This window comes from Portunus trituberculatus, chromosome 39, assembly GCF_017591435.1.
Source record: "Portunus trituberculatus isolate SZX2019 chromosome 39, ASM1759143v1, whole genome shotgun sequence".
Lineage (NCBI taxonomy): Eukaryota > Metazoa > Arthropoda > Malacostraca > Decapoda > Portunidae > Portunus > Portunus trituberculatus.
The window spans coordinates 19,875,790-19,888,991 of NC_059293.1; the positions used below are offsets into that span (position 1 = coordinate 19,875,790).

Below are 13,202 nucleotides of genomic sequence, written 5' to 3' on the forward strand. Positions count from 1 at the left end.
CTTCCCCATCCGCCTGTACATACAATCCCCATTTCCCACCATGGTCCTCCCGCCTCGCTTACACCGCCGTGTTTGTTTTTGTCCCCCACTATTGCCGCCTTTTGTAGACTGTTCCGTGGGATGAAAAATGTCCGGGAGTCTTCAATATTTTCTGCGACATGGAATCCGTTTAAAACTGATGACTTGACAGGAGCTTTCATTATATAAGTGTGTGTCTGTGTGTGTGTGTGTGTGTGTGTGTGTGTGTGTGTGTGTGTGAGAGAGAGAGAGAGAGAGAGAGAGAGAGAGAGAGAGAGAGAGAGAGAGAGAGAGAGAGAGAGAGAGAGAGAGAGAGAGAGAGAGAGAGAGAGGGAGAGAGAGAATAAAATGTACTTTCTTTCTCTCTCTCTCTCTCTCTCTCTCTCTCTCTCTCACACACACACACACACACACACACACACACACACACACACAGAGAGAGAGAGAGAGAGAGAGAGAGAGAGAGAGAGAGAAAGTACATTCTATACTCTCTCTCTCTCTCTCTCTCTCTCTCTCTCTCTCTCTCTCTCTCATACCTCTCTTTGCGCTACCAATTTTACGAGGAAGAGTTGGAAAAGTTAGACTCGCTCATTAGAAAAACGCCGTCTTCGTAGAAATCTAATCAAATAGTTTTAAAGGATGTTCAAGAAAGCGCATTATATTCATTTGATCCCCGTTGGCAGGCAGTGAGTAAGCAGACTGGCTCAGCAACACTTAACCTAACCCAAACCTAACATCACCTAACCTCACCTCACCTCACCTCACCTCCACATGAGATAAGTTTGGTGTGTGTCCAGACTTCTATGCAGACAAGAGACAACCAGACTAGACTAGAGTGCATGTTTCATTTCTCGCTGCTGCAACACGAGTGGAATAGAGTTTTGAGAAAGCGTCCTTGTGTGAGGAAAGCGCAATGTTCCTCCTCCTTCAACAATAATAAACTTAGTCATCTCTTCGCTTTGTACAAGTAAATATTCGGTAATAGGGTTTGTGTTTCACTGTCTGTCTCTGTCTGTCTGTGTGTGTTTTTGTTTGTCAGTGTTTCTCGTTTCTCGTTCTCTCTCTCTCTCTCTCTCTCTCTCTCTCTCTCTCTCTCTCTCTCTCTCTCTCTCTCTCTCGTTCACTGACGCTTTTCTTTTTCCTATATTTTTCATCTTGCTTTGATTTTTCTCTGGTTTCTGTCTAAATATTCGTCTTTGTTTTCTTTCTGCCTATCTTTTTCTGACTGCTATCTGTTTTTTTCTTTTTCTGTATGTCCCTTTCACTTTGGTGCTCTATTTTTCTGATTTTTTTTTATTTCGATCTGTTTCTTCTCTTTTTTCTGTCCATTCCGTCTTTTGTCTTCTATTCTGCCATGTTTAGTGACGTAGCCGACCATATAATCGCTATACACACACACCATTCCAATATCTCTCTTTCTCTCTCCTCTCCATCCTCGATATAAACTTCTCCTTTCCTCACACACATTCTTCACGGGTAAATTCTTCAGTTTCCACTCCTTCAGACCGGAATAACTCGCCTCATCTCTGTCACTCCTGACGTAAACTACCCATTTCTTTTCCATCCTCTATACATAAAGTCACATCTTCATCACATTTTCGATGGATAAATTGCTCTAGCAGTCGTTCTCGATAGATAAACATCCCGTCCGAGTCAGCCAGCCAGCCACTCAACCCTCGATGCAGCCAAAAGTTCGGAAAAAGATCTTATAAAAGTGTTTTTTGAGATTTATTGAGTTTCTCGAGTGTTTATCTCCCTTACAGAAGCAGAGGCCATTCATACCTTTGCACAATTTGCTGTCTCTCTCTCTCTCTCTCTCTCTCTCTCTCTCTCTCTCTCTCTCTCTCTCTCTCTCTCTCTCTCTCTCTCTCTCTCTCTCTCTCTCTCTCTCTCTCTCTCTCTCTCTCTCTCTCTCTCTCTCTCTCTCTCTCTCTCTTTCGTGTGTTTGTCTGTTTGGATTTAAATAACTTGATGATAATGTATGGCAAACTTGTCTCATTAATTATTTTGAGATAAAAAAGAAGTTTAAATGGTTTGGAAGTGGCTGTGAAGTTTTGTCCACCCCATCCATCATGTGTTTCATTAATCAGGTTCTACATTTTTATCCTTATTTACTTAGGTATGAGTTTTCTTCTTACATCGATTTGTATTCATGTCTGTTTGTACTCTCCGTATTTGTGTCTGTCTACTGTGACTTATGCTGTTTCTTCTTTTAATCGAATTTTTTTTTTCTTCGCATGTTTACTTTGCACTTACTGTGAATTCTTTACTAAGTGCATATACCTTTCCTTCTGACTTTAGTTTATCTTTTTCGTTGTTTTGTTCTATTTAACTACTTTATTTTATGTCTCTTTTGATTTTATATACCGTACATACATTATCCAAAGTCGTTCTCGTGGCGGTATCACGTCGTGCCGCAACAAAGAGCAGCTGAGGACTTTCTGCAATGCGGTGAATAATTCAGAGGCGCAGCTGCAGAACACAGCTCAGGACTTTGACAAACGTGTTCAACCTGGTGGATGATTTAGTGCAGTTTTATGTCCATGAAGGATCACATGTCATTGTCACTTACTTCCCATGTGTGTGTGTGTGTGTGTGTGTGTGTGTGTGTGTGTGTGTGTGTGTGTGTGTGTGTGTGTGTGTGTTCAGGTATGTGCTCGTTTGAGTGGGTTAACTATAGAGAAAGCTTTCTCTTTCCAGCCTAACACAACCAGATTGTCACTAATCTAATCTAAGCTAAATGAGCCTCACGCGACACCCGTTACCTGATGGTGGTAAAATTGTGTTAAATTCGCTAGTTTTAGCTTTGCAAAAAATGTAAAGTAATCGTGGCATAGTTTGAAGTTCGTGAGTGGTGATAATAATGAATTCCATGTTTTTTTGTTATACACAGGTAAGGGATATTTAGTTATGCAGAGTGTGATTTGAAGCTCATCATTATTTCAATCAGAAAGCAAAGTTTTGGAAACTGCAGGTAACGTTAAATATTATAATATTTTTTCTGGTAACGTTCGTTGAGAGAATTGGTAGAGGGACTGCTCTGGAAATAGAACAGTGTTCAGGAGAGTTGTTGTTACTTCTGCTTTGAGAAAGGTAGGCCTAGTTGTAGTCACGCCACCATTCTATGATATTACAGAAAGAGGTATTGGTAACTAGCTGGTAGACCTGACACCTTTATTGCGCAAGACGACTAACTGAACAAAACTATAATTGTTTATCGAAGAACGAAGATTGGCATGCGAGTTCTGATTTCTCGTTGGTGTTTTATCCTGTGATGGACTACATAAAACTCAGGAGTACAACTTTTCTCAGCACATTTCATTATACCTTTCGATTCATTGCTCGTCATCTGTTTTGTTTTGCTTCAACTCTATCCTTCCCCTGATCGCAGCCGGTGAATCGACGGGGAACCACTTAGTTGTTATGGCTACGGGCACACCAGCAGTAGTAGTAGCAATGTTTATGACTTTTAATACAAGATTAATTTTAGTAGCAGACATAAGACTGGCAACGTAGATATCAGTAGTTTTGAGCTCTTGGTACATTCCCCCCAAAAGACCCTGCACTACTGTGGTCATATGGTGCTAGTGCAAATAAAGCTGTTACCTGCGCAGTGATGGTTGCAATTCTGGTGACGATAAATCAGAAGTCAGGGACAAATTCCGCTTTATCGCCGCGCGCCACTTCAGCTCATGAGTGTAAAGTGGAATGCAGCGTTCTCGTTATTTCAATATCACTAAGTGGACGATCAGCTCTGAATGGATTTTTAATACATTTTTGGTCACGTTAAATATGGATAAAAACTGGAGATCTTTAATTTATCCAGTGCACGTTTTCATTTAATTACTACAGAATGGAAAAAAAAAGAAAATGAAATCGTAGTCTCATGCTAAGAGTTGAAAAATGATCCTGGCGCCACTTTTACCGACGTGTTGAAATGTAGGTAAAGTAAATAAATGAATGAAAAAAGTGTTTATTCAAGTATTTTTATGTGTATTATCATGAAGTCAGGAGGTAGAAAGGCTTCATATCACAGGCATAAACTTCACCTTTGTCCCTGCTCTAATTACCAAGATTAAATAAGAGAAGTTGGAAGGGACACGGGATTCCTCTGTCATTTCTGTCCTTGTCCTTGTCCTTGTTGTCCTTTTCCGTGTCTTTCTGCCATTGTACTTCTTGTTTTACTCGTCCTTCGCCCTGCATTTGTTTTTATTTTCCTTCTCTTGTCCTTCACTATTGTGTTCGTTTTTCTTTTCCTTCTGTCCTTGTTTTCCCGTTCCTATTTTTACTGTCGTTTTTTTCCTCGCATTGTCTTCTTGTCGTCTTCTTGTCCTCCTGTACTTATCTTTCTGTCTTTGTCCTTACTGTCTGTATCTTTCCAGCCTTGTTTTCTTATCTTTATCTTCCTGTCCTTATCTTTTTCCCTTGTCCTGTCTCTCCTTGATCTATCTTTCCCTGTTATCTTCTTTTTTTTTTGTCTTTCCTTGTTCTATATGCCTCTCGTGTAATTGTTCTGGTTACACATGCTTAGTTTTTTTTTGTTTGTCTTATTTTTTGTTGTTCTTATTGTGTTACTTTCTCAACGTGCCCTTTCCCTTCTTTCCCCTTGATGTGGTGTTAATTTTTTCTTGTCACGAACCTTACTAGCATTGTCCGTCTTTTGTCCCGTCCCGCAGTGCGCAAAGTGTGTTCTTTCTCCTTATTCTCCTTCTCCTCCTCCTCCTCCTCCTCCTCCTCCTCCTCCTCCTCCTCCTCCTCCTCCTCCTCCTCCTCCTCCTCCTCTTCTTCTTCTTCTTCTTCTTCTCCTCCTCCTTTTTTTCCCCCTATTCTTTTCCTTCGCTTTGGGGAATAAGAAGGCATAAATATAACCTCCTGCATTTCTCGTCTCCAAGGCAACGCTATAGTATTTCCGATTTATCCTTGTAAATTACAGCTACGCATATTTGCCGGCGTTCTCATGCTTATGTACGTTCTTTGTATCGTCTTCCCTTTCCTTTCACTCTTCTTCCTTCCTCTATTGGCTGTGTAAACTGAAAGAATGCATTGAAGCGCTTGAAAACTACATCATAGTTACTGGAATTCTATAACACGTGTTCATGGTATGTGTATATTTTTTTTATGTTGTTTTATTTAGTTGATGCATAGAGGTTTTACTCTTTTTATTTAACGACTAAGTAATTATTGCCACCTGTAACGCGTGGGTGTCTCTTTACAGTATGGACTTAATCATTGGAGTATTTCAGGCTACTGATAATTCACTCCATCCTAGTTATTGGAATCGGTGCATTCTTCTATGAAAGCAATGTTGTTATTGCTTAGTGAATGGAATGTGGTAATTCTCAAATCAGAACTCCCTCACCTTTACCAGGAAACCAACTTACATTACAGACACTGCACAAGAAAGACGTAAGGAGCAAGAGAAGTGGAAGTCGGGAGGATTCTTCGAGGATTCTTCTATTACTTACTACTCATAAGAATCAAATGTCTACTGTGAGATCACATTCCACACCTGATGCACGCCAGGTGTCCCAGGTCTTTGGTGTACGAAGAAACGAAAAGATCAATGAAAATTATTATTATAACGATATTGACTTACTAATCTTGCACTTAGTCGTGTAGAAAAGAAAATTTACTGTTTCCTTAAGTAATTTCCCTTTCTTAACTATTTCCATGCATTCAAACAGTATTTCACGCAGTCAGTGATTCGAAATACTCTCATTTTTTTAACATTTTCAATACTTTTCATTCATATTCTTCAAGGTAATTGATATAACAGGTTCTTGATAACATACAGGTTTGGATTTTATCTCAAATGTCTGAGTTGAGAAAGTTTATCTCTTAACAACGTTCTTCCTTGAGACATTCTGACCGGAGCTGATCACTACTGTCACATTTTAGTGTCATAAAGTGCAGCATCCCCAAAATTTTCGACTCATCCTGCGTCATGAGATCTAAATGGAAGACGTCAGTTGTCATTATGTTGAATATTTTATCGCCGCGTACCATTAGATCGGGTTTTATGAATCATTTCCATCGGACGAGGGAAGAGATAAAGTTCATTTGCCGCCGAGTCTGGTAGAAACGAGGCTATTTTTGTTCTCTTCCATAATGTCCGATATTCTGTTTGCTTTTTTTCTGTGTTTGTTTTTATGTCTTCTCCGCTGAGAGCGTCTGGCGTCAGGACGAAAGGGAAAAAAAGAAAATTGTTTTGCGGGTATTCGACATTGTAACAAATATATGTGAGTTTTTTTTCCTTTTCAATAATATATTTTTCTTATGTGATTGCATTGTAGTTTATATGATGCTTCCCATGTATTACACACACACACACACACACACACACACACACACACACACACACACACAGAGAGAGAGAGAGAGAGAGAGAGAGAGAGAGAGAGAGAGAGAGAGAGAGAGAGAGAGAGAGAGAGAGAGAGAGAGAGAGAGAGAGAGAGAGAGAGAGAGAGAGAGAGAGAGAGAGAGAGAGAGAGAGAGAGAGACCCTGAAAAAGACAAACAACCACCCTATCAACCTATAACTGTATCTTAATAACAATAGGGTTAAACCTTTGCCTTTCGTCATCTAAACCAGATAAACCCTGCCAGGCCATCGAGTACCACCTGTCTTATCTCAAGTCACGGAAGGGTCAAGGAAGAAGTTTTTTTTATCCACCCACTCTGCTTACCCTCGATCAAGAGAAGGCTAGTGTGTGTGGGTGTGTGGTGGTGGAAGGCAGTGTGTGTGTATGTGTGTGTGTGTGTGTGTGTGTGTGTGTGTGTGTGTGTGTGTGTGTGTGTGTGTGTGTGTGTGTGTGTGTGTGTGTGTGTGTGTGGGTGGGTGCTGGTGCTTAAGATGTGTCTCGTCTGGCGTGGGTAGATGAGCGGAGAGAGAGGCGGGGTGACGGTTGAGGAATACAGATGGAAGGAGGAGGAGAAAATAGCGCAGGATGAGAGAAGATAAGGAAAGAGGAAGCGAAGGGGAGAGAGTGGAGCTGGTAATGGACTGCCCACCTTCCCTCCTTCCTTCGCTGCTAAGATTCGCACACATGAATACACAGGTGGCGGCAGAGGCGGAGGCAGCGGCGGCGGCAGGAACCCCTTTGCGAATAATGGGTCCTCATTTTCTTTGCCCCAGCCACTCTCCTGCGGGTGGAGGCTGGCTGCTATTGCCGAGATCAATGGTTATGAAACTTTCGGTTTATCCACGATATTTTCCCATTAAGAATATGTATTACCTTTATATTTTCTTAGATACCTTCTGACGCTGGGGTTCAAAGCGGTGCGATGCGAAGCGAGGCGAAGGGAGATCGGGAGAGGGAAGTCAGGTGGCGGAGAGAGGGACAGGTGAGAGGTTTAGGTGAGGGGGAAGAGCAAGTTGGCTTAGTGAGGGGGAGATCAGAGAGAAGGGAGCTGTGTTGAAGAAGAGGTGAAAGGGGGAAGATCTGCAGTAAGGGGAGGTGGTGGTGTGTGGGGTATGTGGCAGTGCTGGCAGGGGTGGCAGGGTGGTGGGGTAGTCGTCGCTCCAGACACCTGCTGGTCGCTAGAGGTTTCGAGCGTATTTTATTGTCTTTGTCTTCACTTCGGCCTGACACCTCATTCCAGACTTTAACGTGGACGTCTCTCACCTTATTTATTCCTTGATATCTTCTTCTCTCACTCTCCGCCACACACACACACACACACACACACACACACACACACACACACACACACCAGCTTCATCACCGAGGCTTTAGCTTCTCCAGGGCCGTTCTGTGACAAACCCTGCAGTCAGTCTCAAGGGGGAGCTACGTCGGTGTGCCGGCTTCAGGCAGAGAGAGAGAGAGAGAGAGAGAGAGAGAGAGAGAGAGAGAGAGAGAGAGAGAGAGAGAGAGAGAGAGAGAGAGAGAGAGAGAGAGAGAGAGAGAGAGAGAGAGAGAGAGAGAGAGAGAGATCGGTGGGTGGAGAAAGATGAAAGATAAATTTAAAGAGGAAATTTACGATTGAAATAATTTACTCATTTTATTTTGCACTTTTGAAATATGAGAAGAGTCAGGTTTTTTCCATCGTACATACCAAGAGAGAGAGAGAGAGAGAGAGAGAGAGAGAGAGAGAGAGAGAGAGAGAGAGAGAGAGAGAGAGAGAGATCTATGGAGGGACAAGGGAGAGGGGCTGCATGGAAGGGAAGAAAACCCTGAGGGAGAGAAAGTTTACGCATTAGGAGTATATTGAATTTATTAAAGTTGAGACTTAGGAATGTTAGGAGGAATAGTGAGACACGTCAGCAGTGATGAGCTCTTCTGGGACCTGAAGGAGGAGGAAGTGGAGGAGCAAGAAGAAGACGAGGAGGAAGAGGAGGAAAGAGAAGAAAAGGAGGATGGTGAGACAGTAGAGAATATAGCTTAGTTAGAAGTCTTAACCTCTTCACTAGTGGGACGCATTTTTACCATGAGTTTTGTGTACGATTAGACCATTCTATTGACATTAGGAGAGGTCTATGGAGGTCAGGAGATCAATGGCCACAGTCTTCACTATTTTTAATCCACACCAGAAGTTTCTGAAGCTGTATTAAATCTCCAAACAGTAAGCAAATTGAAAATAAAGAAACGTGTCATGGTACTGAAGGGATTAATGTACAAAAATATCTGTGTTTGTTTTATATATCTCAAGAAAAAATGGTCCTAATAATCATCCCCATCTTTACTGCATAATTAGATATATACCATGTCAGACAGTCTATACATAGGCACTCAAACATTCCACGGGTAGAGGGCTGAGTAGATGCCCTTGCCGGGATGGAGTGGTTGAATCGTGCCCATGAAAAGAGGGTTGAGCGCTGGTACAGAAGGGAGGGAGCACGATAGAACACTCCCCACACACACACACACACACACACACACACACACACACACACACACACACACACACACGGTACAGGTATAAGCCTACAAAAAGAGTATAGCTTCAAAGAGGGATTTATAAAAGCACCGCAGTTGTCTCTTCTGCAGCAAGTGTCTGTGCAGCGCTGCCAGTGGGTTGACGGGGAGAGATGAGAGAGAGAGAGAGAGAGAGAGAGAGAGAGAGAGAGAGAGAGAGAGAGAGAGAGAGAGACTCTATATTGATGAATGACTTAACTTTCACCTCCATTGCAAACTTCTGGTACCTATAACACTTGAAAGCTTTATTATATCTACAGGTTGGAATGGTTCCGCTGTGTACATGTGTGGGGGTCGTAATGGTCTGCGTGGGTAGTGGCATTCAGCCGTGTCTTTTTGTTACCTATTCCCGCGATGATAAACGAGAATTGAGTTTCCATTTTGTGTCTGCGATGTTCAGTCTTCCGCGCTTTCCTCTTTTGCTCTTTTGTTACAGTAACGCTATTTCGAAATGCTAAAGTTTCTCGTGGTGTTCTTTATTTATTGTTTTGACGTTGCCTCCATCGATCTCCCTTTGTGTACTAACATTCATTGCCGTATTTTCACCTTTGTTCGGCTTAAAAGTATTCCTTCACTTTTTTTTTTACAATTTTTTTTTCCACTGCCTGTTCAGAAATTGCCAATAATCTTTGATATTACCTTTTTTATTTGGCCTCTTCTGTACCACGACGTGTTTTCATATTAATTCTGGTTACTATTGGGGAATTTTATACAGCTTCAGAAATTTATGTGGATGTTGAAATAGTGAAAACTCTGGCCATTAGTTTTCTCATCTTTATAAACTCTTCCTAACGTAAATAAAATCGTTTAATCATACACAAAGCTTGAAGTAAAAATGTGTCCCAGTATTGAAGGGGTTAATATCCTTTCCTAGCTTCTAGTCCTCATTAGCATCCTATTATAAATTACACTCTTGTTTCCTCATCCTCATTTCTATCTCTACATGTTTCTAGTAGTATAGGAGTAGAGTGTGTTGGCGGTCCATGGCATCTAGAGGAGTCTTTCCCTAGCGTGCCTTGGCATCTGTAGCTCTCTCCCTGCAGGCCGCGTCCATTATGATCTCGTCTGCATCAAGGAAGTGCTCCCTTTGAAGGCTCAGCGACACTCACAGTGGATTAGTTACCGAAAGACGCTTGTTATGTATCGAAATTTGTATCTTTTCTATTTTTTTTTTTTTTCCGTGACAGTGATTCGGTATTTTTTGTTTCATGTGTGTGTGTGTGTGTGTGTGTGTGTGTGTGTGTGTGTGTGTGTGTGTGTGTGTGTGTGTGTGTGTGTGTGTGTGTGTGATGGCCATACTCGTGAATGTCTATTGGTTCACGACGACAAGAATGTAAAGATCGACTCTCCTCTCTTGCATTATTCGCACGTAGATGGAGCTCGATTAGATTAAGTTACGTGTGTGTGTGTGTGTGTGTGTGTGTGTGTGTGTGTGTGTGTGTGTGTGTGTGTGTGTGTGTGTGTGTGTGTGTAATTTCGGGCGGCCTGTTTCCTACCTGGGCCTGGTTTTCGCTCCACTCTTGTCGTTGTGTTAATTACAGGTAGCCTCGGGGGAGCAACGTGCAGGTGCGTGTTGCGTTCTCGTTGTTCTTGTTTCTCGTATCATTTTTATACCTGTGTGTGTGTGTGTGTGTGTGTGTGTGTGTGTGTGTGTGTGTGTGTGTGTGTGTGTGTGTGTGTGTCTGTGTGTGTCAACGTATCATGCATTTCCCTCCATACATTATACATGTATCTCACGCATGGAAATGAACGTAACAAAAACATCATCATCAGCTTTTATCTTTGTTTTTATTTGTGGACGTGTAGTAAGGTGTTGCGTGTGTAGGCCAAGGTGATGTGGGAGCGGCCAGCTGTAGTAGTGTTTTCAAGTCAGCAGGGTGTGCAAACAAGACTCCGCCCACCACGCCTCCTCAGGGCCAATAATGACAGCCTCTGAACGTTTAATTTGCTGCTACACTACTCCTGTCTTTCAATTTCAGCATTGTATCGTCTCTCCATCTTAATGACTTCGATATCTAGTCATCCTTCCCTCCCTCACGCTCTCACGCTCTCTCACTCTTTCGCTCACTCACTTTCTCACTTTCTCTCTCTCTCTCTCTCTCTCTCTCTCTCTCTCTCTCTCTCTCTCTCTCTCTCTCTCTCTCTCTCTCTCTCTCTCTCTCTCTCTCTCTCTCTCTCTCTCTCTCTCTCTCTCTCTCTCTCGCCACCAGCGTCCACTCCAAGGCCACTCCTACTTCTTATACTTCGCTCATTTTCACGTCTCTCTCTCCTCTTCCTCTCTTCGCTTCCTCTCTCGTGTCTCCTACCTGTCCACCTGTCCCTCCTCCCTCCACCTCCGCCACAACGATTAATCATAACCAAGTGCCGTTGCTACTGGCCCAAGTCAATACGTCTCCAAAATTGCTCTGCGGCAGAAGGTGAAACTGGGTCGTAGGTAAACACACACACACACACACACACACACACACACACACACACACACACACACACACACACACACACACACACACACACACACACACACACACACACACACACACACACACACATATCAACACACACATATAGGCTAACAAATGCACTCATAAATTTACAAGCATTCGCGTACGTGAACAAAAAAGAGAGGAATGAGGCTGAGCTTTATGGACGGGTGGGTGGACAGGAAACAAGAGGAAGGGAAAGAGGGGAAAAGGCCTGAAAAGGGGAGGGAAAGACCCCTTTTGGAAATGTAATCCAGCTGAGTGCCGCCAGTGTCTGTTAACTGCGGTAGTTGCCATCATTTCTAGGGCTAGGAGTGTCGTTTGCCGCCCACCTCACCTGTTGCCTCATGGGGACTCTGTGTGTCGGTCACGTGCATGTCCCCTGGTGGCTTGGGCAGGTCTGTGGGCTGGCGACTGTGTGCCGTAAAGCTTGAGTAATGTGGAGGAAGAAGTGAGGAAGGCGTTATTGTGCCAGCGGGTCTACTGTTTGGGCTAAGGTTGTGTGTGTCAGTGTGTGTGTTTCTGTTCTGCTTTTTCTATCTCTATCTGCCCAGTGGTGATGGTAATGGTAATGGTGATGGTGTTGGTGTTTCTGGTTCTGTTTTATTCAGGTATATTTTGTTTTCTCCTTCCGTTCTCTATTAATCATTGCATATTGTATACACACACACGTCTACTATCTATCTATCTATCTATCTATTTACCTATCTATGTATTTATCTATCTATCTTTCCACCAATCTTTTTTTTCATATCTGAAGGTATTTCTTATTATCGTCTTCATTCCTTCCTTCCTTTATTCAGTTTTTTTTTTTTTTTTTTTTTTTACTTAGCTTCGTCTTCATACAATTTCACGTTATCTCTCTATGAAATCTCCACTTCCATTTTTCACTCCTACGTCTTTCATATCCTTTGCTATCTTTTATATATCATTTCCAGTTCTTTTCCTCGTTGTTTTTACTCCTCTATTTCCTCGTTCTTCGCATCTCGTGTTATTTATGTTGTTTGCTGTAATCATCTTATCTTCTTTACACGGTTTGTTCACTTTTATCTTTTAGTGCATCTTTGGTACGTGTTGCCTCACTTTATCCTCCTTGGACTCTCCCTATCTTTCCATCTAATGTCTTCACTCCCTTTACATCGTTTCCTCTAATTATGTACTAATATTTCAAGGTTATCTAAAATATACTCTGCATTTCTTTTAACTTTCATTATTTATCTCTATTTACTGTAGCACTTTTCTTCTCTCAAGGGCACTAGGTCACGCCACTTCTCTTTTTTCTTCTCTTGATACACTTCCTGCTTTCTCCTTCTTCGTGTTAGCTCTTCCTCGACTTCCTCCTTCCTCCCTTCTTTCCTTTATGTGCCTCTCTTTTCTTCATCATATTTTCATTTCCTGCATTGCACTTCGAAGACTCTCTAGACGAACTTCTTGTATGAATTATATAGTTGGTACACCTTTTTCTCCTCCTCCTCTTCCTCCTCTTCTTTTTCATACTATTTGCCTCCATTCCCGCCCTTTTCCTGCCTTTTCCCTTCCTTCCCTCCTTGCTCCTCCTCATGGTAACCTGTTTGTTTAGAAGTGACGCTTTTATCTCCCGTCGATTCCCACAGTTAGAACTTTCCACATGAAATTCCAATGGAGTGTTGAGAGAGGAGGCGATTTCAACTCAGCCCCGCAACACTGCAGCCTCTCCCATGCCAACAAACTCCTCTCACCTCCCTTACCAGCCGCCACTCACCCGTCCCTCCTCCCCAGATCCCACTTCCAAGCCCTGCTCATCTCCTCTC

At 42.5% G+C, this 13,202-nt stretch overlaps 1 protein-coding gene across 1 annotated transcript in view; it reads left to right on the forward strand.

The window, feature by feature from the left end:
• Positions 1–13,202, forward strand: part of LOC123515760 (calcium-activated chloride channel regulator family member 3-like) — a 600,791-nt gene that overhangs the window by 117,138 nt on the left and 470,451 nt on the right. The gene's annotated exons all lie outside the window — the stretch shown is intronic.